The sequence below is a fragment of the Peromyscus maniculatus genome, chromosome 5, assembly GCF_049852395.1.
Source record: "Peromyscus maniculatus bairdii isolate BWxNUB_F1_BW_parent chromosome 5, HU_Pman_BW_mat_3.1, whole genome shotgun sequence".
NCBI classification, from domain to species: domain Eukaryota; kingdom Metazoa; phylum Chordata; class Mammalia; order Rodentia; family Cricetidae; genus Peromyscus; species Peromyscus maniculatus.
In genome coordinates, this window is record NC_134856.1 from 127058191 (window position 1) to 127081392 (window position 23202).

At 43.6% G+C, this 23202-nt stretch overlaps 2 protein-coding genes across 3 annotated transcripts in view; both read right to left on the reverse strand.

Moving 5' to 3' along the window:
• Atxn1 (ataxin 1) overlaps positions 1-23202 on the reverse strand; it is a 410907-nt gene that overhangs the window by 369675 nt on the left and 18030 nt on the right. The gene's annotated exons all lie outside the window — the stretch shown is intronic.
• Positions 10328-23202, reverse strand: part of LOC143273537 (uncharacterized) — a 30518-nt gene continuing 17643 nt past the window's right edge. Inside the window, exon 5 of the mRNA XM_076573627.1 lies at positions 10328-16688. The gene's annotated coding sequence lies outside the window, so the exon portion shown is untranslated. The remainder of the gene's footprint in view (positions 16689-23202) is intronic.

Genomic DNA, 23202 nt, shown 5'->3' on the forward strand with positions numbered 1-23202 from the left:
ATCCCACCAAGGCCTCTCCTAGTTCCTAGACCTTGTATCCCCAGAGGAACATGGAAAGTCCAGAAGTCCACACTGACATGAGATTCCCAAAGAAATGAGACAGCTTATTTTAATGTCATACATGCTGCCTAGATTATAGTCCACTTGAGGACAGGTGGGCCAGACAGACAATGAGATCACCTGGAAAGTGACAATGACCCAAACAGGATTATCCCTTCTCTCCCCATTCCCTTTTCCCCCGTCCTTTAATTGGTGTATCTTGCTTGGATCTATGGGGCCTCGACTCTTCCATCACCTTCCCAGGTCTGAGAGCTGGGCTTTCTGTTGACTTGGGATTCTAGAAGTGCTATTTATTACTCTACTTACTCTAGGGCCTTTGCATCCCAAAGGAGTGTGATTGTTAATTTGTTCCTGCGAGTTTCTTAAGGAGTCAAAACAGCCAGAGAAAAGCTTGAACTCCACACAGCAGTAAAGGGTGAAAATGCTTCAACAGCATGGGAAATGACTCACTGAAGAGATGCGGGCTCAGGAAACCACTTTCCCATTCAAGCCAGGGCAAATATGTACACATGAAACCAAACCCCACCCCCACCCCCAGCAAAGCTCACTCCAGTTTGCATCAGAAGCCAAACTTCAACAATCATGTCGGTTGAAATAGTCTCACAAATCCTTTTCAGACTCTCCTCCCTTTCTGGAGCTGCTGAGATCGATAACGACTTGCACTGTGTGCACTTAGCTAGAACCTACGGCTCCTTCTCTCCCCCAACAACATCTACACTCAAGCATGAGAAGGCGTTTTCCACAAGCTGCCGATAGCTATTCCGACTTGTCCCTGCACCAGTCTAGCAGACGAGGGTGTGGAAAGGCATTTAAGTCAAACTGAAGCACTTTTCAGAGGAAGGACTCAATGAACACAGATACTTGCAATTTCCTCAGAGCCAAGAACATGAGAACACAACACATGGTGGGAACGACTGGCACAAAGAAGCAACCTGATATTTCTCTGCACGCCCCACTCCACGTTCCCCTCTGGCTCCGGTTAGGTTTCTGTTGCTGTGATAAGACACTGACCAAAAGCAACTGGGATTTGGGGGAGGTAGGCTGGCTTGGGCGGGAGGGCTGGGGGGGGGGAGGAGGAGGAGGTGGGATCTGTGGGTGGTGTGCAGGGTGAGTAGAAAAATTCTTAATAAAAAAGAAAAAGAAAGAAAGAAGGAAGGAAGGAAGGAAGGAAGGAAGGAAGGAAGGAAAGAAAGAAAGAAAGAAAGAAAGAAAGAAAGAAAGAAAGAAAGAAAGAAAGAAAGAAAGAAAGAAAGAAAGAAAGAAAGAGAGAAAGGAAGAAAGGCCATGGATTCAGAAGGAGCAAGGAAGAGCAAGGAGGGGGAGGGTGGGCATGTGCGGGGTTGGGGAGGGGACGGGGATAATGATGTCATCACATTTTATTTACATTAAATTAAAATTGAAAAAAAAAGTGACTGGGAAGGAAAGGGTTGATTTGGCTCACACTTCCATGTCACAGTCCAGCCAGGGCGGGAGCTCAAGGAAGGAACCTGGAGGCAGAGCCAGAAGCAGAGACAGTGGAAGAATGCTGCTTCCTGGTTGCTTCCTCTGGCTTCGTTAGCTATATCCCTTAGACGGCCTAGACCCACCAGCCTAGGGATGGCACTGCCCACAGTGGGCTGGGCCATCCGACACCAGTTGGCGGTTAAGGAAATGCCCCCACAGACACACGGGCAGACCAACCAGTGGAAGCAGTTTCTCCACTGAGGTTTACCCTTCCCAGATGGCTAGTTCATGCTATCACTCAAAATGAACCAGCACCTCTTCCTTACCATACAGATACACTGTTTCCTTCTGGTCATAATACAGAATTCCATATTAAGCTGAAGCCTATGGAAGGAGCATCTTATACTCTGAATGTTAAAAGTTAGTCAGGAAATCATAGTTAAATCCACAGAGACTCAAAGCTCTTATTATCTATCTTAATGACACTGAGGCAGAATCCATCTTGTGCTTGTGCATGTGCGTGTGTGTGTGTGTGTGTGTGTGTGTGTGTGTGTGTGTGTGTGTGTGTTAACACGTGTAGGGGTACACATGTACACATGTACGTGGGTGCACACGGGTGTGGAGGCCATAGGTTGACCTCAGGGAGCCTCCCCAATCACTTTCCTCCTTATTTTTTCAGGACAGGGTCTCTCACTGAACCTGGCACTCACTGACTCAGCTGGGCTGGCCAGGCGAAGCCTGCAGAGATCCTCCCATCACTGAGCCTGGTCCAGTGCTAAGACTGCAGGCTCATGCCTCCATGTCTGACTGTTTAGTGGATGCTGGGAATCCAAAGCTGGGTCCTTACGCTTACATGGCAGGCATGTATCCACTGACTTCTCTCCCCAGGCCCTCAGTCATCATTTAAAACAAGTAAATTGTTAGGACCTCCTCAACACCATGACGTGTGACACAGAATAACTCCTCAACAGGGTCCCACTTGGGACGGGTGTCCTGGGAGTTCAAGCTATATGGGGTGCAATTAGACCCTCCCTCCTAACCTTTCATTTTCAGGAAATAAGAACAGAGTGAAAAACACGGTGACTTATCATTAAAACTCCTACTCAATGGCGAAGTCATTGCTCTGAGGTTATAGTGTGTGCAAAGATGGTTATAAGTAAATAAGTGCCTTAGGCTTGCCTACCCCAGGTCCCCAGAAAGTTAAGTAAATTATACTCAGTAAATTCAACCTTTTGTAATTGTTTAAATTTCCCATTTAACATGATAAAAGAGCACTTAACTTGGGGTTCAATTATAGTTATATATAATTATACTGTAAGAGTAATCAATAAAATACACAAATAATTCCAAGGTGAGATGTATGTTGAAATATTCAACAATTTCTTTAAGCCTCCTTAATATAAAAAAACGATAATATCTGCTCAGTAAATAGGATTCAAAAAAGACACCTAATATGGACAAAAACAACTCCGAATTGTGAAGTTTTATGAATCATAGTTTTTACTTTTCTTTTAAGTGTGTGTGTGTGTGTGTGTGTGTGTGTGTGTGAGAGAGAGAGAGAGAGAGAGAGAGAGAGAGAGAGAGAGAGAGAGAGAGAGAGAGAGAGAAAGAGAGAGCATGCAGGTGCCCACAGAGGCCAGAAGAGGGCATGGATCTCTCTGGAGCTGGAGTTACAAGCAGGTGTGAGCTCTTGATTCGGCTGCAGGGAGCTGAGCCAGAGCCCTCTACAAGAGCAGCAGGCAGAGCCCTATATCCAGACCACCAATGAGAAAAACAGTATTAAATACTTGTGGAAAACTTTCAATGTGCTCAATAAATTAGTTAATGAATATGCTAAAAGAACTTGTATAATTATTTTACATTATTCTGTATTAGAATATAGAATATGATGCATGAAGTGACTCTAAAGTGATTTTAATCATATACTCAACATTTATTTTTCTGTGTTAGTATTTGTATTGCCTTTTAGCATATATTTATTTTTCAGACAATGATAGTATAAATATTAATGAGGACAATTCAGTGTACGTAAGAGTTAAATCAGCAAGCTTTGTGTCTATTGAAAGTGAAAACATGCATCTCTGAGACCATTCCCTCCATTCACCACACAAAAATAATTGAAACTGCTGCGTGGCGGTGGTGCATGCCTTTAATCCCAGCACTCGGGAGGCAGAGCCAGGCTGATCTCTGTGAGTTCGAGGTCATCCTGGTCTACAGAGGGAGATCCAGGACAGGCACCAACACTACACAGAGAAACCCTGTCTCGGAAAAAAAATAATTGAAACCATACATGAACCATTTGAGACCATCCATCCATCCATCCATCCATCCATCTATCATAGTCATTCATTCATGAAACTCATGTTTACCTATCATCTACTACTGTATAAGGAAGCTGCAAAGGCCTTGACCCTCATTTTGCTAAAGCTCTGGGGCTTGCAGAGATCAACTGCCCGGAGCACTCCAGCTTCATCAAAGAGGAAATAGAGATGGAAAGGCCATTACTTTCTCTTGGTACTTGCTCTTTTGGACATACCTCCCCAGAGACCTTGAATCACAAGGTGTCTGTCTGGGACACGAGATATGTGAGTGACCAGAGGAAACACTGCATGTCCTGCTAATGTGAGCTGTGCGGACAAGGGCTTGGGAAGTGAGTGAAATGAGGAGGACAGAGGCTCATGGATGGTGGGAAAGAATATGGCCAAACAAAGGGATTGATTTATGAAGCTGGAGTGATGGCTCAGCAGTTAAGAGCACTGGCTGCTTGTTCAGAGGACCTGGGTTCAATTTCTAGCACCACACTGTGGCTCACAACCGTCTGTAACTCTGGTCCCAGGGTATCTGGTGCCCTCTTCTGGTCTCTATGAGTACTGCATGCACATAGTGCACATACATACATACAAGCAAAACAATCATACCCATAAAATAATTTTTTAAAAAATTTAAGGGAGGGTTCTGAGAGTTACCCAGCCAATCCTGGTGATCAGAAAGAAGCACAGTGTGTACAAGCAAAGTCTGAGAGCTAGGATGAAAAGCAGGTACTGCCTCTTTTACAACTCTCTGTCTCCTTCCCATCCTTCTAAGCCATGAATGGTATCTTCCTCTGCATGCTGTACAGGTACATCAGAAAACCAGGAAATGTTAATAACACCTACGACAAACCCACCATTCTTCTTTTATATAAAGTTTTATTGATTCCTTACACTGGTGATCATTTTTGCTCTTCAGATAACACCCAAGCACAGAGATAAGTGACTTGGTCATGACTGTGAGTAGGAAGGCCATTCACAGACACAAGTGATGTCATCATCTCAGGACAGCCAAGGCAAATGAATACACAGATGCAACCTTCTCGCAAGGCTGTACTCCAGCTTTGGAGTAGCATGGAGACTCTTCTCCACCATCAGGCTTCCATTCATCTCTGTTCTCCTGAAGACTTAGTCCTAACAGCTAAGGATCCTGTTCCCAAACTATATCCAGGCCTGTGTCAGCACATACCTTTAGTCCCAATGTATGGGAGGCTGAAGGAGCAGGATGAAAAAGCTTAAGGCCAACCTGAGCTACACAGTGTGATCCAATCTCAATAATAATAATACTAACAAACAGTTGTTATAACAATGGTGCTGTGTGTGATGGTGCATACATAATCCCAGCACTTAGGAGGCAGAGGCAGAAGGATCAGGAGTTCAGTGTCATCCTTAGCTACACAGGGAGTTCAAAGTTACCCTGGGCTGCATGAGACCCTGTCTCAAAAACAACAATAACAATGTTGATAATAATAATAACAACAGATATTTGTTTTAAATTGACACATAACAAAGGTACATGTTGGTGGTATACATGTGACATTTCTATCTACATAATTATTAAAGATTCTCAGACCCTCAAGCTTACTTCCACAAAGCTGGTTAGACGCTCATGGATTCCAACACCTTACAGTCCTGAGAAACTGTCCTGGGATAGAGCCTTCTACAGAAGGATAACTACCTCTCGACAACCGAGGGTGGGTTGTTGTTTTTTTTTTTTTTTAACACCTACTCCTTACCCAAAATACCTGGTCACAAGAGTTTGTCATCAGCTACAGTGGGGTTAAAAATTATGCCTTCTATCTCTCCCCTCCTCACCCTCATCCTTCCTATGTATACAGGCAGACGTCTTGCAGAGCAGTCAAAGGGACCTTCAAGCAGAGCCTTCCTATGGGGTTAGCACTGAATGAATAACAGCTGGACCGAGGGAGCAAAGAGAAAGTGGATCAAGGATGCTGCGTTTAAAATATAAACTTTCTCTGAGATGTTTGCGCATCCCAAGTCTGCTTTGTGACTCCATGCAGCTGGGGCTCAGAGGCAAACACTCAATACCATGTAAAGTCAATATTCTTCTGCTCAAATTGGAGTCCTTGCAGCTTAATACCTATGTCCTTTTCCCACCCGCGAAACCTCAGTGAGGCAATAACTGAAGTGCCTTAAGCAGGGAGAGGTGGTTTAGCCATGTTTTGCAATCCAAGTACCACTTGGGGAAGTTGCCAGCCTGAAGGGACCTGCCAGCACTTGGTCTGAAGATCTCAAAACCCTCAGCTAGGAGGTAGCACTTTAGGTACTGCAAAATGAAAGGCCCCCCTTTTAACCATCTGTAACACTAGGCATATTTCGGCTGCTCCTGTATCCTGGCTCTTGTGGCTAAGCACTGGGGAAGCAGGAGGAAGACTCTTGAACACAAATCAAGTAAGACATGTGCCCAGCACACAGTAGGTTCTTCACAAACGGTGGTTACTTTTCTTCCCTTCTCCTCAAATGAATTGAAAACAAACAAACAACAGCAAACAACCACCACCACAGGTGACCTGGACGGTAGCAACAGATCAAACAGAAACCTTGCACGTATCTAACGAGAGCTTCCTTCACACAATAATAAAATTGATTGTCTGAATAATATCTGGAATTTGGTACTGTTTAATAGTGACTTTTAAAAGATTTATTTGTTTTATTTATGTGTCAATAAACAAGTAAACAAACACATGTTCTGGTGCCCAAGGAAGCCAGAAGAGGGCATTGGGTCTACCGGAGGTGGGGTTACAGGTGGATTTGAGCTGCCTAATGTGGGTGCTGGGAACCAAACTCCAGGCTTCTGCAAGAACAGCAAGTACTCTTACGTGCCAAGCCGCCTCTCCAGCCCCCCCGACTGAAGTTTAAATGGTAATAATATAAATAAAAGTCCCTTTGTAGGGATGTGTGATCACACAACTTTCTGACGTTAAAGGTAAGCCGATATATACAAAATGCATATTAAATATAAAACAATATAAGCGAAAATATTTTTTATTCTAGAAAATATAGTAAGGACTGTGGACATAGTTTAGTTAGTAGAGTGCTCCCTTGGAATAAGTGAGGCCCTGGGCTCAACCTGTGCCCTTCCCCTCAGGAAAGTCAGTCAGATTACTATGATAAAATCCCTGCTCTCCCTCAGACCTAAGCATGGTGGGACTCAGCCAGAGCGGTGCCTCACGTAAGGACCGCACTCATGCCTACAGCTCTATTCTAGTAAGTTTCCCTTCAAGTACTCTCTTTGTCGTGAACCTCCATTATTCTCCTCCCACAGGCAGTACACAGCCACACATTTCTTCCCAGAGCTAATTTCACAAAGCTCAGAGAACTTAAAGATGATTCATTCAAGGTCAACTCCCAAGTCAGTGGAAAAGGCATAAATATAACCTTTCCTCTGCTTGGGGTTTCTAGTGTTGAGCCAATGTACAAGGGAGAAGTTTTGAGCTTTGCTTGCTGGTTTCAATGTTCCCTTGGGTCTTTCAAAGCAGCTTGGGTTGACAAGATAGACGCAAGAAACTTTTAAACAAATTTTATTAACATTGCACAATTTCACATTCCCAGACCTCTAACATGTGCCAATTAGCTTTTAACATATGCATTTAAAATTCACTGGGTAATCTATTCAAAACTGCCTCAAATACAAGAAGGCTCACTAGCCTCAGAAATCAGATTGGACCCGATTTCCCCCCCCTTCCCCCATTAAATACAACTGAATCACAAGACATGATAAAAAGAAAGGCTCTCCATTTCAGAGCTGCCTCTCCTGCCCTAGGCCCCATTCTGGGATAAGACCACATAAAAAGTGCCAGGGAAAGTGGGAGAAGACAGGACAGAGCAGGAGATGCACCAGAGGCAGAAGTAGGGGACCAACATCAGAAGCACTGAGTTGCACGTAAAATAGGGTACTAGGGGCCGGAGAGGTGGCCCCATGGTTAATAACACTGGCTGCTCTTCTAGAGGACCCAGATTTGATTCCCAGCACCCACAGGGTGGTGGCTAACAAGCATTTGTAACTCAGGTCCCAGGGGCTCTGATGCCCTCTTCTGGACTCCCCAGGCAGTGCAGGCATGTGGTGCACAGACACACAGGCAGGCAAAAAGACCCCTATACATAAAACAAATACATAAAAACAACTGAGGGCACCGGTGCCCCCCTCCCCTACCACACCACATACACAAGCATGTGTAGACAAGGCAGACAAACAAGCTCTACTTTAAGTAAGTAAGTAAGTAAGTAAGTAAATAAATAAATAAATAAATAAATAAATAAATAAATAAATAAGGAGGCCATCCATCCGGCTTTGAGGACCTTGAAAAATCAACCAGAGCAGCCAACAGCTGAAAGGCTCCGCTCCGACAGCGCAGGTGAAGACAGCCTCCAGCCACCACGGAAACCCGATCCAAGGGAGTTGTTCCCGCTTCCCTTTCTGCCTTCTGCCCCCACCCTCAAAAGCTACTTGATCAAACAAACGCTCGCTTATTTTCCTGGCATCTCCGCATTCTGACAAACGACACTCACCATTTGACTGCGACTGAATCATGGTGGCTGTTTTCGCTCTCTCTTCTGCTCCCGTCTACCCCCACCCCACCCACCCAGGCATTCTCTGTGGTCAAAGAATGTTTCAGTATTAGTGTTCAATACAGCAAATGTCAAGTAAACACTCGACACATTTCCTGAGCTATTTAAAGCATCCCCAGCAATTATTTGCCCTGAAGTACTAAACAGTATATTTTCTTCACCGGTGCCAATCCCTATAGTAATAGCTGTCAGGGAGCAGTCCTTAGAATATTCACAGGCAGCTTGGAAATCAGTGGCACTTTCCTAGGCCTCTGCCAAGATTTTCCTACTTTCCATATTATGGCATAGTTTTGAGACAATGGACAGGCGGCAACAAAGTGTCATCTGTAGTTCTTTTTTTTTTTTTCATATTTAAAGCTTAATAGGCACATTGTCTCAACACAAATTGAAGATAAGAGGAAGTAGACACACTGAAATCTCATTCTATCACTACTTATTATTACAGACCCAAATCATGACCATCCAATACTTCCATGTGAGAAAACGCAAAGTCATAGAGTTGGGGTCCAGGGTAGTAGCACATTCCTTGAATCCCAGCATCAGAAGGCAGAAGCAGGCAGAGATCTCTGTGAGTTCAAGTTCAGCCTGGTCTACATAGCAAGTCCAGGCCAGCCAGCCAGGGCTACATTGTGAGACCCTGTCAAAAGACAGAAAGAAATTAAGAAAGGAAGGAAGGAAGAGAGGGAGGGAGGGAGGGAGGGAGGGAGGGAGGGAGGGAGGGAGGGAGGGAGGGAGGGAGGGAGAAGAAAGAAAAGAAAGACGAGAGATATAGTTGGTTCATAAAAGTGTCCTCCAACAGCAGCTGATAAAAGGTACGCACTCTATTTACACATAGAAATGCAGACAGCACCGGGAAATCATGAGCCAATCCAAGCATACGTTTGTAAATGTGTACATAAAATGTCTTGTACACATACATATTTATATACAGAAGACCTTATAAGCACTTGAATGTTCTGCTAAGATATCCTTCCTCATCCTTTTAAATCCATGACATCTTCTGGGGGCAGCGAGCTGGCTCAGAAAGTAAAGGCATGTCTCACAAGCCTGAATACTTGAGTTCCAGTGCTAGGACCCACCTGGTGGAGGGACAAACTGACTCTTGAAAGCATCCCCTGACCTCCAAACTTGCACTGTGGCATCTGTGTATGTCTGTTCTCTCTCTGCCCTCCCCTTCACACACACACAATTAATCTTAAAATAAAATAAACCCACTAAATATTTTATAATTATATGTAAGTAATGTTAAGAGTAATATAGTTGTAAATTCTAAATGCCAAGTCAGAGTTGTTTAAAACAAAATAAAACAGAAACCTCTTATCATAATAGCTTCGAGAATCATTCAAATATGTTCTCCAATTAATAAGAGAATTCTGCCATTCTTGCCATGGTCAAAATCTATTTCAGTTTACACATTTGTGCGCACACACCACACACACACACACTGCTACTTGTTGAATGACTGCATTGAAATATTAAGAGACAACAAGGCCATGTTATCTTAATGTGTTCCATTCAAGGGCTTTTGATTGTGCGGCGCAGCGCCCTTACACTGCTTATGAAAAATGCATCGCTATTTTAAGTCACTATTAAAAAGCACATCTATAGAGCTAATGTCGGCGAATTATAACCTGACAAGCCTGTGAGAGTGCTGTCAGCACAGTCAACTTAAATAACACATCTCACTTGGCCCCTTTGTTACAGCCCCTCAGCGGCACACCTTACATGGAAGAGGACAGGGCCCTTCAGACAAGCAGAAGAACCTGTCACCTCGCCCGGAATCCCCAGGGATTGTCACTGCACTGGGGCTTGAATATGACACTGGGACATTCTCCTCGACTTTCTAAAGCAGGGCTAACACTGTTCTTCTTTGTTTTGGATAATTGTAACTGTAGAGAGGGAAGATGAGGAGGTCTGCAGATGGAAGGGAAGACGGGAGGAAAGGGCCAGCAAGGGTGGACTTCTTTCTATATAGATGTGCTAGAGACTCAACTCAGGGCCCTGTGCATGCTAAGCAAACAGTCTACCGCTGAGCTACAGTCCCAGCCCTTTACAGTGCTTTATTTTAAGATGAAAGGTGTCAAGATCAGAGAGCACCACACAGGAGCATCAAGTTTGTGGTCATTTAAAAGTCTGGGAGAGAGTCAAAATGAGTGCTTAGCGAGTGACTTGTATTTATCTTGTACATAGGCCTTTCTGTGCACACAATATTTAATAAAAAGAATTTTGCAAAGTGCTTCTGTGTCAGCAATGCTAAGTGATGAAGTATCATTCATTACCAGCCGGGGGGCTGAGGTCGACATGGTGTGAGCTGAACCTTCATACTGTTACTTACCTGTTCCGTGACCTTGGGCAATCTACTAACCCACTGACCTTATCTGTGCAGTGGTGATAATGATGATGTGTGTAGGTTTACCATGAGGATTAAGTGATTAGTAGGGTGACTAACTCCTCCTAAATCCCCTGGCATGCTGGCTAGCCAGCAATACGGGAGAGAAAAAAAAAAGAAAAACAAAAACAGACTCTCTGCATTGGCTTGAGCATCATATACACTCTCCCTGTGTTTTCAACCACAAATCTGGAAAGCAAATAATTATTAACAATGTCTTCTTAGGTGAAAATGTCAACAAACAAATTCTTCTCTTTCAAGTGTAATTCTATATGTACATCTTAAGAATAGGTCACGTGACCGAAAGAGACAAAGCTGACAGCTCCATCATAAACGTGTGACAGAAGTAAGCAAGCACCCAGGTCCCCGGTCAGGGGCTCTCATTGACGTTCATATCAGTGGTCTTGTCTAAGAGAACAGAATTCTGTCATAAGACATAATATAAAACTGAACTGAAAGTATGACCAGAATTACTAAACCAGACATAGTGGGACACAGCTGTAATCCCAGCATGTGGGAAACTGAGGCAGGGCTATTAAGGTATGAGGCCAGCCAGGGATACCCAGAGAGTCTGTGTCTCAAAAACAAAACAAACAAAACCACCTTTTTTATATATCTATTCAGAGTTTACAAAAAATATATCGACATCTAATATCTTACACATTGACAAAGAATAATAATTGCAGTTTTCACTCATCTCCTTGTGGTGGCTGAATGAGAAGTGATCTTTATAGACTGGTGTATTAGAACACTTGGTCCCCTAGCAATGATATCCTTTGGAGAGGCTCTGGAACATTTAGGAGGTGGAGCCTTGCTAGATGAAGTATGTCACTGGGGGAAGGCTTTGAGGGTTTATAGGCTCACCCTGCTTCCGGCTTGCTCTCTCTGCTTCTTGTGTGTGGATGAAAATGTGATCAGCTGGCATCCTGCCCCATGCCATGCCCTCCCTGCCATCATGAACTCCATCCTTTTGGAACTCTAAGGTAAACTAAACCTTTCTTCTTTGACTTGCTTTGGTCATGATCTTTTTTTGTTTGTTTGTATTTAAATCATAGATACAGAAAGTTAACTAATATGTTCTTACTCCAAACTGTCCCTTAAGTACCATAGAAAAAAATTAAAGATTAATTTGTTTGAAACTAAAAGTTACACTTACTCAACATTGGTGTTCTCTCCCAACATAGCACTCAATAAGCAGCAGATTTATAATAAATTATACAATGAATTTGAATGTCAACAAAGTTGAACAAAAAGATGCTTAAAAATTCTTCTGAATTGAAATATCATGAATGAAAAAAAAAACCTACCTAAATAATCACAGTAGCATGGATACTTCAAACTTCAAACAGAATTCACTGCTCTGTGAATGATGAAATTAATACAAGCTATTTCTTGGTGATTAATTTCAACTACTGCAGCAAGTTCAAGCCATGACTCTTAATTTTAATGTTTATACTATTAACTCATAATACTAATGTATAATGCCAATAATATGAGAAATACATGTCTAGTTTTTTCATATCCAGAGATGCTTGCCTGGCATCATTTTTTTCATATCCAGAAGGCTTTTTTTGTTACTAATCCCTAATCTCCAGGTTTGAGATGCAGCGGAGTGGTAGACTGCTTGCCTGGCATCATTGAGCCCCAGCAGCATCAAATAAATAACAAACACATAAATCTTAATCTCCCTTCACTTTGCTTGTTGAGCATTAATTATTAGCTTAATACAACAGCTGTTCTGGGAGAAAAAAACAACCTCAAAACAAGACTTCTCCAAGGATACAAAGAACTCTCTCCAACCACAACAATAAAAATGCCAGAAAGCAATAATCTTTATATCATATATTAATTCAAAGCTTATGACCAGCTAAATGTTTTAAAGTAATGCTGTAGCTATAGAACTGGCCCAAACTGGGTGTATTTGATGCAATCCCGACTACAAAGGAAAGCCCAAAGGAAAGTCTCATTTGAAGGCTTAAGTTCTCCAACCCAGCTACTTACATGTCTACACCAATGTCACCCCGTGCTTGCATCTGACATATATTCCAGGCATAAATCCCATTACAATCTAAATTGGAAGAACTCAACAGTATTTCATGTCAATCACTACAGCTCCAAAAAGCCATTAATTAGCAAAGGTAACGTGTGAGTGGAAAATCCAAAGACATAAAGATTTCCAAGTCCCAGAAACTTTCAGTTAAAGAGAAAAGCATGAGCAAAACCATTGCTCCTCCATAGGAAGGGCTGGAGAGATGGCCTATCAAATTATATGCTGGCCTTGCAAAGACAAGGACAGGAGTTCGATCCCCAGAATCCGACGTAAAAAAGGAAAAATCAAATTAAAAAAACAAAGCGGGTTACAAAGTGCTTGCTTGTAAGCTCAGTGCTGGAGACAGTGGATCACAGGGTAACTGGCCAGCCAGTCTACTCTCCTGTCTCAAAAATGAGAAGGAAAGAGAGAGAAATAAAAGGGAAAGAGCTGGCTGTATCTGGCTCATGCCTGTAAGCCCAGCACTCAGGAGGTGGAGGCAGGAGGCTTGCCAAGAGTTTGAGTCCAGCATGGACTACATGCTGAGATTCTATTTCAAAACACTTGCATTTGTTTTCCTACACACACACACACACACACACACACACACACACACACACACACCCCTGACAGTCAAAGAACATTCAGGGAAAGGAATTACACACACACACTCCTGCACCACAGAGAGCCAATCTGATGTTATTTAAATATCATGAACTATTTCCCTAACCACACACAGCTGTAACTACGGACTCTTCTACCAACTGCCTCATTCAGAAACTTCGGTCTATTTTTAATTATTTGGTTCAGAAGACCCATTTGTGATTAACTTCTGTGTTGGATGGCTAAGCAGGTCAAGTTCCTGACCCACAGCAAAGAACACACAGAGAAGCTTAATCATTTTTTAAATAGCAAGTGCAATATTGTAAGCCATGTGTAGGGACATGTGAGTTCCCACAGCCCTGCTCACGGTGGCTATAGTTGGAAGCTATGGCATGGATCTGCATCAAGAGAACAGAGGACTCTAAGAGATGTCCAGGAAGTGACACCAAAATGAACTTCTTAACGACAAGTAGCTTTTCCTCCATGGAAATAACAGAACAAGAAGAGATGAATGGTATTGTGAGGACTGATCTCAGTCTGGGCAGTTTGGGCTTGGACAGGGAGCAGACATCTGAACAGAAAGCAAACAGTTTAAACCTATGAAACTGATTCAGATGCAAAGAGAAGTTGAACAGGAAATGCAAACCCTCACACTCAGAGCAATGAAATCCTGGAGCAGAAGTACAGAGAAGCCATGATTTAGCACTAAGACAGAAAAGGTGGCCGAGGGAAAAAGAATGAGCGAATGGAAACTCATATTGCAATGGGAATTAATTTTAAAAAATTTATACTTATGGGGGGGATGGGTGGGGAGCCATGTCACTGTGCATGTGGAAAGGTCAGAGCACAACTCTGTGGAGTTAGTTCTGTCCTTCAGCGTTTACATGGATCCCAGGAACCTAACTCAGGATGCCAGGCCTGAGCGGCACCATTAGCCACTGAGCCATCTCACCAGCTCTAGATATGAATTTTGCTGTGTTGTGTTGTGTTTTATATTATGAAACAGGGTATCACTCTATAGCCCAAGCTACCTTGGAATTCACCATGTAGCTGAGCATGCTTCCTGCCTCAGCCTCCCAGGTACTGGGATTACAAGCATGATCCACCACACCTGGCAAACTTGTTTTTTAAGAATAGTTTCTGCAGACTGTATAGTGTGATGGTTCACATTGGAGGTAATGGCAGGAGGATCGGGAGGTCAAGGCCAGCCTGGATTATGTGAGACCAAGTCTTAAAACAACATCAAAGTAATGGAGGAATAATAATAAAATATTTTCAGAACATGAAAACCACAAACAGAAGAGTAAATTAACAGAAAGAAAAGGATGGCAATTAAACGTAAGACACTCAGACAAGAGCCTAGGAATTAGAACAGGGATAAAGCCTAGCTGATGTTATTGCTGCAGCAGCCTGGCAGACAACCCTAAGTGTTTTAAATTATCCTTTATCTAAGTCCTCAACCTCCCTGAACAGCCTCAGAGTCTCGAGAACCACAGGCCACAGAATGCCAAGAGCGTCCAGGAGTCATCGCCACTAACAGCAATTACACTTGCACTGTGTCCCAGGTCAATGCCAGCAGGATCTGGGGGTTTAAAAACCCAGCATAGAACAATACACCGTCTGCTACTAGGATGTAAAGTGGAGGTCCCCTCGGAACTCGTTGGTACAAAGAGTTCTTACTTCTAAAGTGCAGCCCTGACAGCCATGAGCACTGGCTACAAGCCCTCTGTGGGATGGGTCAACATGAAAAAGTTGCATTTATGGGTAATTATGAAATTCCCACAATTGGAAACAATTTCAGATGTTATTAAGGCGGGGGGAGGTAATCTGCTGCAGAAAAAAAAAATAAAATTGACTTCTACAATTATACATATATATATGAATATATATTCATATTCATCACCTATTATGCAAATAGGTGAAGTACAACTAAAAATGTATGTTGGCAAGAGATTAGAATTTTGTTTTAAAAAAATTTCTATGCTTAAAAAAAAGCACATCTACAACTGAATAATAACTGCAAACGGTTTCATATTACCCACTCATATCATTACTGTGGTCTCCGGCTGGGGCTTAGAAATATTTGTATTTCACTCTAGAAATGTTTCTCTCTGCTGCAGCAGAAGCCAGTGTGGTGCGATTTGACCTGTGTCTTTGTCCATAAAACAATCTCTCAGATATGTAAACAGGGATTTGATTTTCTTTAAGTCAAAGAAAGCCAACAATATGGTTGTCAGAACAAGCACCTCTTTCTGTGGGATCCTCTAGTTAAATGAAAGCCATTCAAGTTCAATCAACTGCTGTCTCCATTCTCCAATACACAGCAGATTCATATTTCAGAAGGTTTTGACCGAGAACAAAATGTAACTAAAATATCTCCGCCATTCCTTTTGTCCTACAGAACATTCCATGGGCTGAATTCCCAACAAGGGGCATGGGTTTGTCAGCTTCTGTCTGCACTTCTCGGGTCTAGCCAGGCTCTGCTGCAGATTGCCAGTTTTGACCCTTTTCTGCCCAGACAGAAATCGACACCTTTTGGATATGTTGCAACTTGTCATAAAGAGAAACGAAACCTAGTGCTTTAATTCTGTTCCACCTTTAAGCATCCATGGCTTTAAAAATAAGTAGGCCCTGTTTTTTAATTCGGTGATAGGACATTTTTTTAAATGCATGTACACTGTGTAAACAACAGAAAACCAGAGACAGAATTCTTCCCACAGTCCACACACACACATGTCTACGCAAATCCTATCACTGGTATATTTGAAAGCTCAACTTGTGGTGAGAGACAGGCCAGAACCAGCAGGAACAAGTTTGTGCAAGATGAATTCAGCCTTGACTTCAAGTTATGCTGGTGGGCACATGCCAACACAGAAAGAACGGATGAGTGCACTGTGTCTAGCAAAGGGGTGAATAGGGCTGGCACAATGGTCCCCAAAAGCACAAGAGAGATATGAAGGCTTAGGGGTGACAAAGGACAAGCAGTGTAACATTCAACTGGGTCTGGCCATCAGTGACTAAGCCTAGCTCAAAATGAGTAGGAGGCCAACTCCCAACAAGGGGATGGCTAACACACTGGCTGACAGGGACGATGTCCAAGAGGAGGTCTCTGAAGCTGGGTGTCATCCATTAGGGTAGCCCAGAATAAAAATGGTGATACATTATGCCTCCTGGCGAGTTCATTAAAGACACCAAGTCCTGAGGACTCCCAACGAAGATCTTGGGGGCAACAAGTGACGTCCACCAGCATTTTCTGTTCTGGAACCTGTTAGAGAGAAACATTCTTAGCTACTCCATCACCAAGTTAAGTTCTCTGCAAGACAAATCACCTTGATTCTGCAGGGGGAAAGAATGATTATAAAGAGATAGTAAGGCAAATAGAGAAGTGCATTCAGTTCTAAGTGTTTCTACACATAACAGCATGGTAGCCTGCCATCAGATAAGTTCTGTAAAGATGGGAGAGATTGCATTACAGTTAGAACACGTGCTCTGGGGTTATTGAGATGGACAGCAATTAACCACGTAATGTTCTCAATGCATAATCATCACAGAAGCAGTTCACGTTCCTGAAGATCCGCCTGTCGGGCAGCTGCAACAAGCACCAGGAAGATTCATGGGCAGTGGGACACACTTCTGCTAACCTCTCCTGTCATGACCAAGAGAAAAACAGCAGGAACCTACAGACAGGAAATTGGCCTGACTCCATCTTCCCAGCCACCCAGGAAGGGACTTCTCAGATTTCAGAATTCCAAATGCAAGATCAATTTGAATTCCTGGTGTTTCTAACCTTGCTGACAAGACTGCATTAGAGGAGAGACAGCTCAGCCATAAAAGTACAGTGGCTGTAAAAGGACACTTTTCCTCCCCAGCCCTCAATCCATCAAGTGGAGGCTTGGGCACTCCCAGCACATCTAACATCTAAATGTACAAAGGAATGTTGCAGGACTGGAGAGAAACTCAGTGTTTTCAGGTGCTTGCTGCTCTTACAGAAAACCAGAGTTCAATGCCCAGCACCATGCTGGGGTGCGGGCTCATAGCCACTTGTAACTCCAGCTCCAAGGGATTCAGCATCCGCATCCTCCACAAGCACCTGAATGTAATATGTAATGTACATGCACATGCAAACTAACTCTCTCTCTCTCTCTCTCTCTCTCTCTCTCTCTCTCTCTCTCTCTCTCTCTCGAAAAATAATGTCCCAAGGAGCAGTAAAGGTTTGCTGCTGTGGATATCATTCTATATAAATAAAACACTGATGGCCAGTGACCAGGCAGGAAGTAGGTGGCCAGGCAGGAAGTAGGTGGGACAAGGAGAGAGGAGAATTCTGGGAAGCGGAAGGCTGAGGGGAGAGACACTGTAGCCACTGCCAAGAGAAGCAGCATGTGAAGACGCTGGGAAGCCACCAGCCACGTGACAAGGTATAGATTTATAGAAATGGGTTAATTTAAGATAAAAGAACAGTTAGCAAGAAGCCTGCCACGGCCATACAGTTTATAAGTGATATAAGTGTCTGAGTGATTATTTTATACGTGGATTGTGGGACTGCGGGGCTTGGGGAACCTGGAGAGAAGCCCTCCAGCAACAGTTTGCTCATATTCAAGAGGCTACATTGCTTCTTTATCTTACCAGGTTCATCTCCAAACTGCTCTTTTGGACCAACCTGATAAAACAAGGACATGTCCTTTTATTTTATAAATTCAGAGGCCCACCTGCATAAGGTCCAGGGGAATCTTGGTTGTACTGAGGGACTGAAGAGTGAGAAAAGGCTAAAGATCAGAAAACCCAGACTACAGATCTAATAATTTAACATATTATCTTTTTTTTCCTTGCTGTAACCTAATACCTGACAAGAAACAACTTAAGGGAAAAATAAGGGTTTACTTTGGCTCATGTTGGAGAGGAAGTGATGGTACAACACCGTGAATGTCGCTGGGCTGTGGCAGCTGAGGCATGCGGCTGCTTGATCACATCTAGGTGAGCCAGGAAGCAGAGAGAAGACCACAAAGCATTGTGACAGCTTTCTCTTTTGTTCCTTTGTAGTAAGTCAAGAAACTATCCTGTAGAACAGTGCCACCATATCCCATGTGGGTCCTTCCTCCTCTATTAATCCTCTCTGGAGACTCCCAGAATTGTCTTCTACAGGATTCTAAATTCAGTCAAGTGACAATGAAGGTGAACTATCACACCGCTGGTTCCACCAACCAGTGTCATAACTGCTAGGTTCTGTTGTTGTTGTTGTTGTTGTTGTCTTTTGGATAATGACTATATTCCTCTCAAGGGGTCATCCTGACTGTCCACTGAAGCAATTTATCTATGGTACTTGGATTTGTGTAACATATTGTAATTAAGGAAGGCAGACGCATGACACACCAGCCACCATAAATAGTGTGCATAGCTGTGGATTTTAAGGCTGGAGTTTCTCAGTCAGAATCTGATAAAGTACCAAGAGATAAGGGTAGCTCTGACTCATTCTACAAGAGAAGGAGGAAGCATAAGACTTCCATGACATTGAAGTCTTTGAAGACCCTGGACATTTAAAATGGGAAACATTAAATAATGATGAAGAAGAAGAGGAGGAGGAGGAGGAAGAAGAAGGAGAAGAAGGAGAAGAAGAAGAAGAAGAAGAAGAAGAAGAAGAAGAAGAAGAAGAAGAAGAAGAAGAAGAAGAAGAAGAAGAAGAAGAAGAAGAAGAAGGAGAAGAAGAAAGTTTTCTAAGACTTTAGAGCAAAGAGTCTCCATTCAGTGAATCAGTCAGAGGAAACTTCGAGATCAGTCAGGTCACATGATATTCTCTGCTCAGCAGCACAGCGAATAGCCAGTGGCCATCCTCCTTTCCAAAGACTAGTTGCCTTCCACTCAGCTTTACATAGGCTATGAACTATGACTCCTAGAGTTTAGTCTGGAGCAGGCAGGAGTTTGGGTCTGGGGAGGCCTAAGCTTCAAGCTCACATTCAGAAACATATTTTTTTGTCATGTTAATGTTGCTCTAGCTCACACTTGCCTATGTTAATCTGTAAGGCAGCTGAAATAGATCTAGGGTGTGCCAGGAGGGGGTAAACGTGTCTTTCTTTTTATATGTTTACTCGGATTGTTAAAATAGTACTGTTCATCTGGGTGGTTCCAAGATGGAAAAAGAGTCCAACCCGTGCCTCCTGAAGAGTACAGAAAAGGTCACAGGGCTGCAGAGGCTTAAGCAGAGCCGGGCAGCCAAGATAAAACACCCGAGTTTGAGCTTCAACGCCATTACCACAATTCCTTCCGATTCCGTAGAAAGCCAAGTTGTAATCTATTTGACAATTTCGTGGATATAATGTGCTTGGTTATTCTCACTCGAGCAGCATCTCCCCTCCTCTCTTTCTCCCGCCGACCCCCCACTTCCTTCTTCTCAACAAGTCCCCCTTCACTTTCACGTCTTTTTTATTTTGTGTGTGTGTGAGCAGCCGAGTAGAAGCTTATTTACTGGAGAATGGGCAAGTTACTAGTGTCTACCACTGGAGAATTTGACTGCCCACCACCAGCCATCAAGAACTGCCTCCTAAGAGAGGTCTAGGGCTTCATAAACGCCTCCCCTATTCATGAAAGGCAAAACAAGAGTTAAGCAATGATTGGGTTTTGGTTTTGGTTTTTGTGACAGGGTCTTCCTGTGTAGCCAGGGCTGGCCTTAAAGTCACAATCCTCCTGCATCAACTTTCAGAATGCTGGAATTGTAAGCATGTACCACTAAACTTGATTCAATGTTTAAATCAATATCAGGATCATCTTTGCTTCCATTGACACAGTAATTATATGCTTATCTTATGAAGTTGTGGATATATGAAGAACAAAACCGAGCTGAACTTCAAACTTCTGTTTTTGAGACAAGGCCTCATTCTGTATCCCAGACTGACCTGGAACTCATGGTGATCCTCCTGCCTCAGGCTCCTGCATGCTAAAATTACAGGCATGAATCACTGCCCAGCTTCTAAAAAGAGTCGTGTCAGGCACCAAAGACACATTGACAGTAGAAAGCACTCCTGCCCAGGTCCTTACGTGAAGGGCATCTCCCCGCAAAAACAGTATATGGATTTATGATTCTCCATGCTCTGGGTTCAGCAACCCAGGAGGCATCGGGGTAGACTGGATCTGAGGCCTGAGAAATGGCAAGAGAATTCAGAACATTCACCCAGAGTTTATTCTGCCCCAACTGGAATCTCCCAGAGCAGATTAAGATAGGGTGGCTTGTGGATCTCTGTGGGACTGGGTGGGGTCCAAGGAACTAGGGTCTTGGTTCGTGGTATCTGGCCCCATTTCCATCTAACAAGCAGTCTAGCATAAAATTCCTTACCCCAACTACCAAATATGAACACTATATGCCTGCCAAAGGTGTTTTTATCTACCCCAACAGGGCATCTCCTAGATAAAGCCACATGCAACACAGGTGGCTGAGCCACCCAGTGGGAGAGGCCCAGATCCACCTTCTGATCATCCTTCTGTGCCCCCCCCAGTCTCACTCTGTTGAGTTTTGTTATATATACAAAGGACTGCTATATTTCCCCCAGCTCTTGCACATAGCTCCCAATTCCACACGACTCAGAACTACAGACACTCTTCTCCCTCCCAGATAAAGGTAAGCCCAGTGTTTATCTAAGTTGGCAGACAGGGTCCTCAGAGCATGTAAGGAAGTCTGACCAAGACCAGGGGACTGATGGTTAAGACACCTGAACCTCACTCACATCAGCCATTCAGTCCTCCAATACAACAGCTGTGCCTTCATGAATCATCACACTGCCAAGACTCAACAGGAATTTCTTTGCAACACAAAGACAGTTTTAGACATTCAAAAAGTTCCTTTTCCTGAGTTGAATGTGTAGTACTGTTAAGACTCAGAACTGAGCAAACCCGGCATTCTAGTGCACGGGGCTTTCATTCAAGAAGATGGAATCCTTCTTTATCCTTCTTTTCTCTTCAGTACAGCCTTCTGGAAAATTCTGATTACTTTGTCACCAACTCTCATGATGCCCGATGTTACTCTAAGAGATGTCATTATTTTCCCTCCTCCATGGCCCATCACAGATAGAGTGGATCCAGATTATAATTTTGTTACTTCAGTCCATGTAAATAGAAGGGCTCACATCCAATCAGTAACACAAAGACTCAAGTCATTGGGAGGTGCCTGTATATGCTGCATGCTTACATAAGCCAATGCTGAGCACAGAGCAGCCGGGAAGACCCTCCTATCTCTGCGCTGGAAAAAAGTTTTAAAAATGCTACAAAAGTGCTGGGTGTAGTTGTTCACACTTGTAATCCCAGGGGTTGTGAGGCTGAGGCAGGAAGATTGCTACATGTTCGAAACCAACCCAGTCTACAAGGTGATTTCAAGGCCAGGCAGAGCCACATAGTTCATACAAACAAGTGACTAAGAAGGAAGAAGAAGAAGTGGAGGAGGAGGAGGAGAAGGAGGAAGGCCATGAGAGTTCAAGCAGTATTCAGCTAGTCCAGTCCAAGGGCTCGCTCAGGAAGGGACAAGAAACTGAAATTTTAAGAACAGGAGAAAATTAGCCAGCAAAGGGGTGCTGGTCCTAAGAAAGGGGATACAATAAGTTGGAAATCTCAAACATAAGGGAGTACTCAGAGGGAGCAGTCAGTGACTGAGACAGAGCTACAGGGGTGTCCCAGCTGGAGCGACAAGGGACATCCCAAGCCAGGGAGCCAGATCAGAGGTGCTGAACTTCATTCTGCCGCTGTAAGAACCTAGGCAGGGGCAGGGAGGACACCACAAAAACAAAGACGCAAACGGATTTCCCATATTCAGAAATGTTTGCTCGGACTTTGGAGAGAATGGGTTGGGATGGAACAAGAGTGTGTGCCATCAGACATGTTGGCACATACATGTTAGCACCACTGGGGAGGTGGAGACAGGAGAATCACCCGCAGTTAAAAGCTAGCAGCCAGTAATATACAGAACAATCCTGTTTCAAAAAAAAAACTCAATCTTGTAATTGGGGAGAAAAGCATAGTTTGTAGCATGTGAACTATTCCCATATATACACTTGACCCTCTGTATCCAAAGCTACATTCAAGATCAACTCAAGCTCCAGGTTTTGTCTTGAACAACAGAAAGAAAAATGTCTGTATAGAAAGTCCATTCAGAAGACGTGTTACATGCCAAGCCATTCCAAGCTGGCTAAGTCATACGCCCTGATCTTGAAACTTACTTTCCCCTTTAAGTTGATACCCAGGAAACTGCTGCCAATCTTACCTGCCAGAGAACCACCTACAAGGAGAGCTACACCAGGCAGGGAGGGAAAGAAGCTTCAAGTCTCCAGGTCCAACATGGATGCCAGTCAACCCATGTTGTCTATCCTTCAGCCTGGTGGCAGAGCTGGACCCAACCATGAAGGTCAAGTCTCCGTTCAACCAGCATATTGGACAACTGTTATACTTGGACATTCCTGCCTCATCCCTTGAGGCCAAAGTGAGGGAGGAGGCCAGACATACTTCCACCTATATTCCCAAGGCAGGAAACACAGGTCAGCCACAGAGAGCAGGGGGATCAGATGCAGAGCAGAAAAAATATAACAGCCAGGATGGTGGCCTAGAGTGAGTCAACAGGGAAGAGCAGGTGGGAAGAGAGGGGGAAAATGGGGCTTTGGAAATATCCAGCACTGGGTCTTCAACAGCAAATGAGAGAGAGAGAGAGAGAGAGAGAGAGAGAGACACTGAATATGAATTATCCCTGGAAGAGCCAGCTGGCCTAGTACAGCTCAGACATCCCTTTTATCTCATCTTCCTTCCAAGTGGCT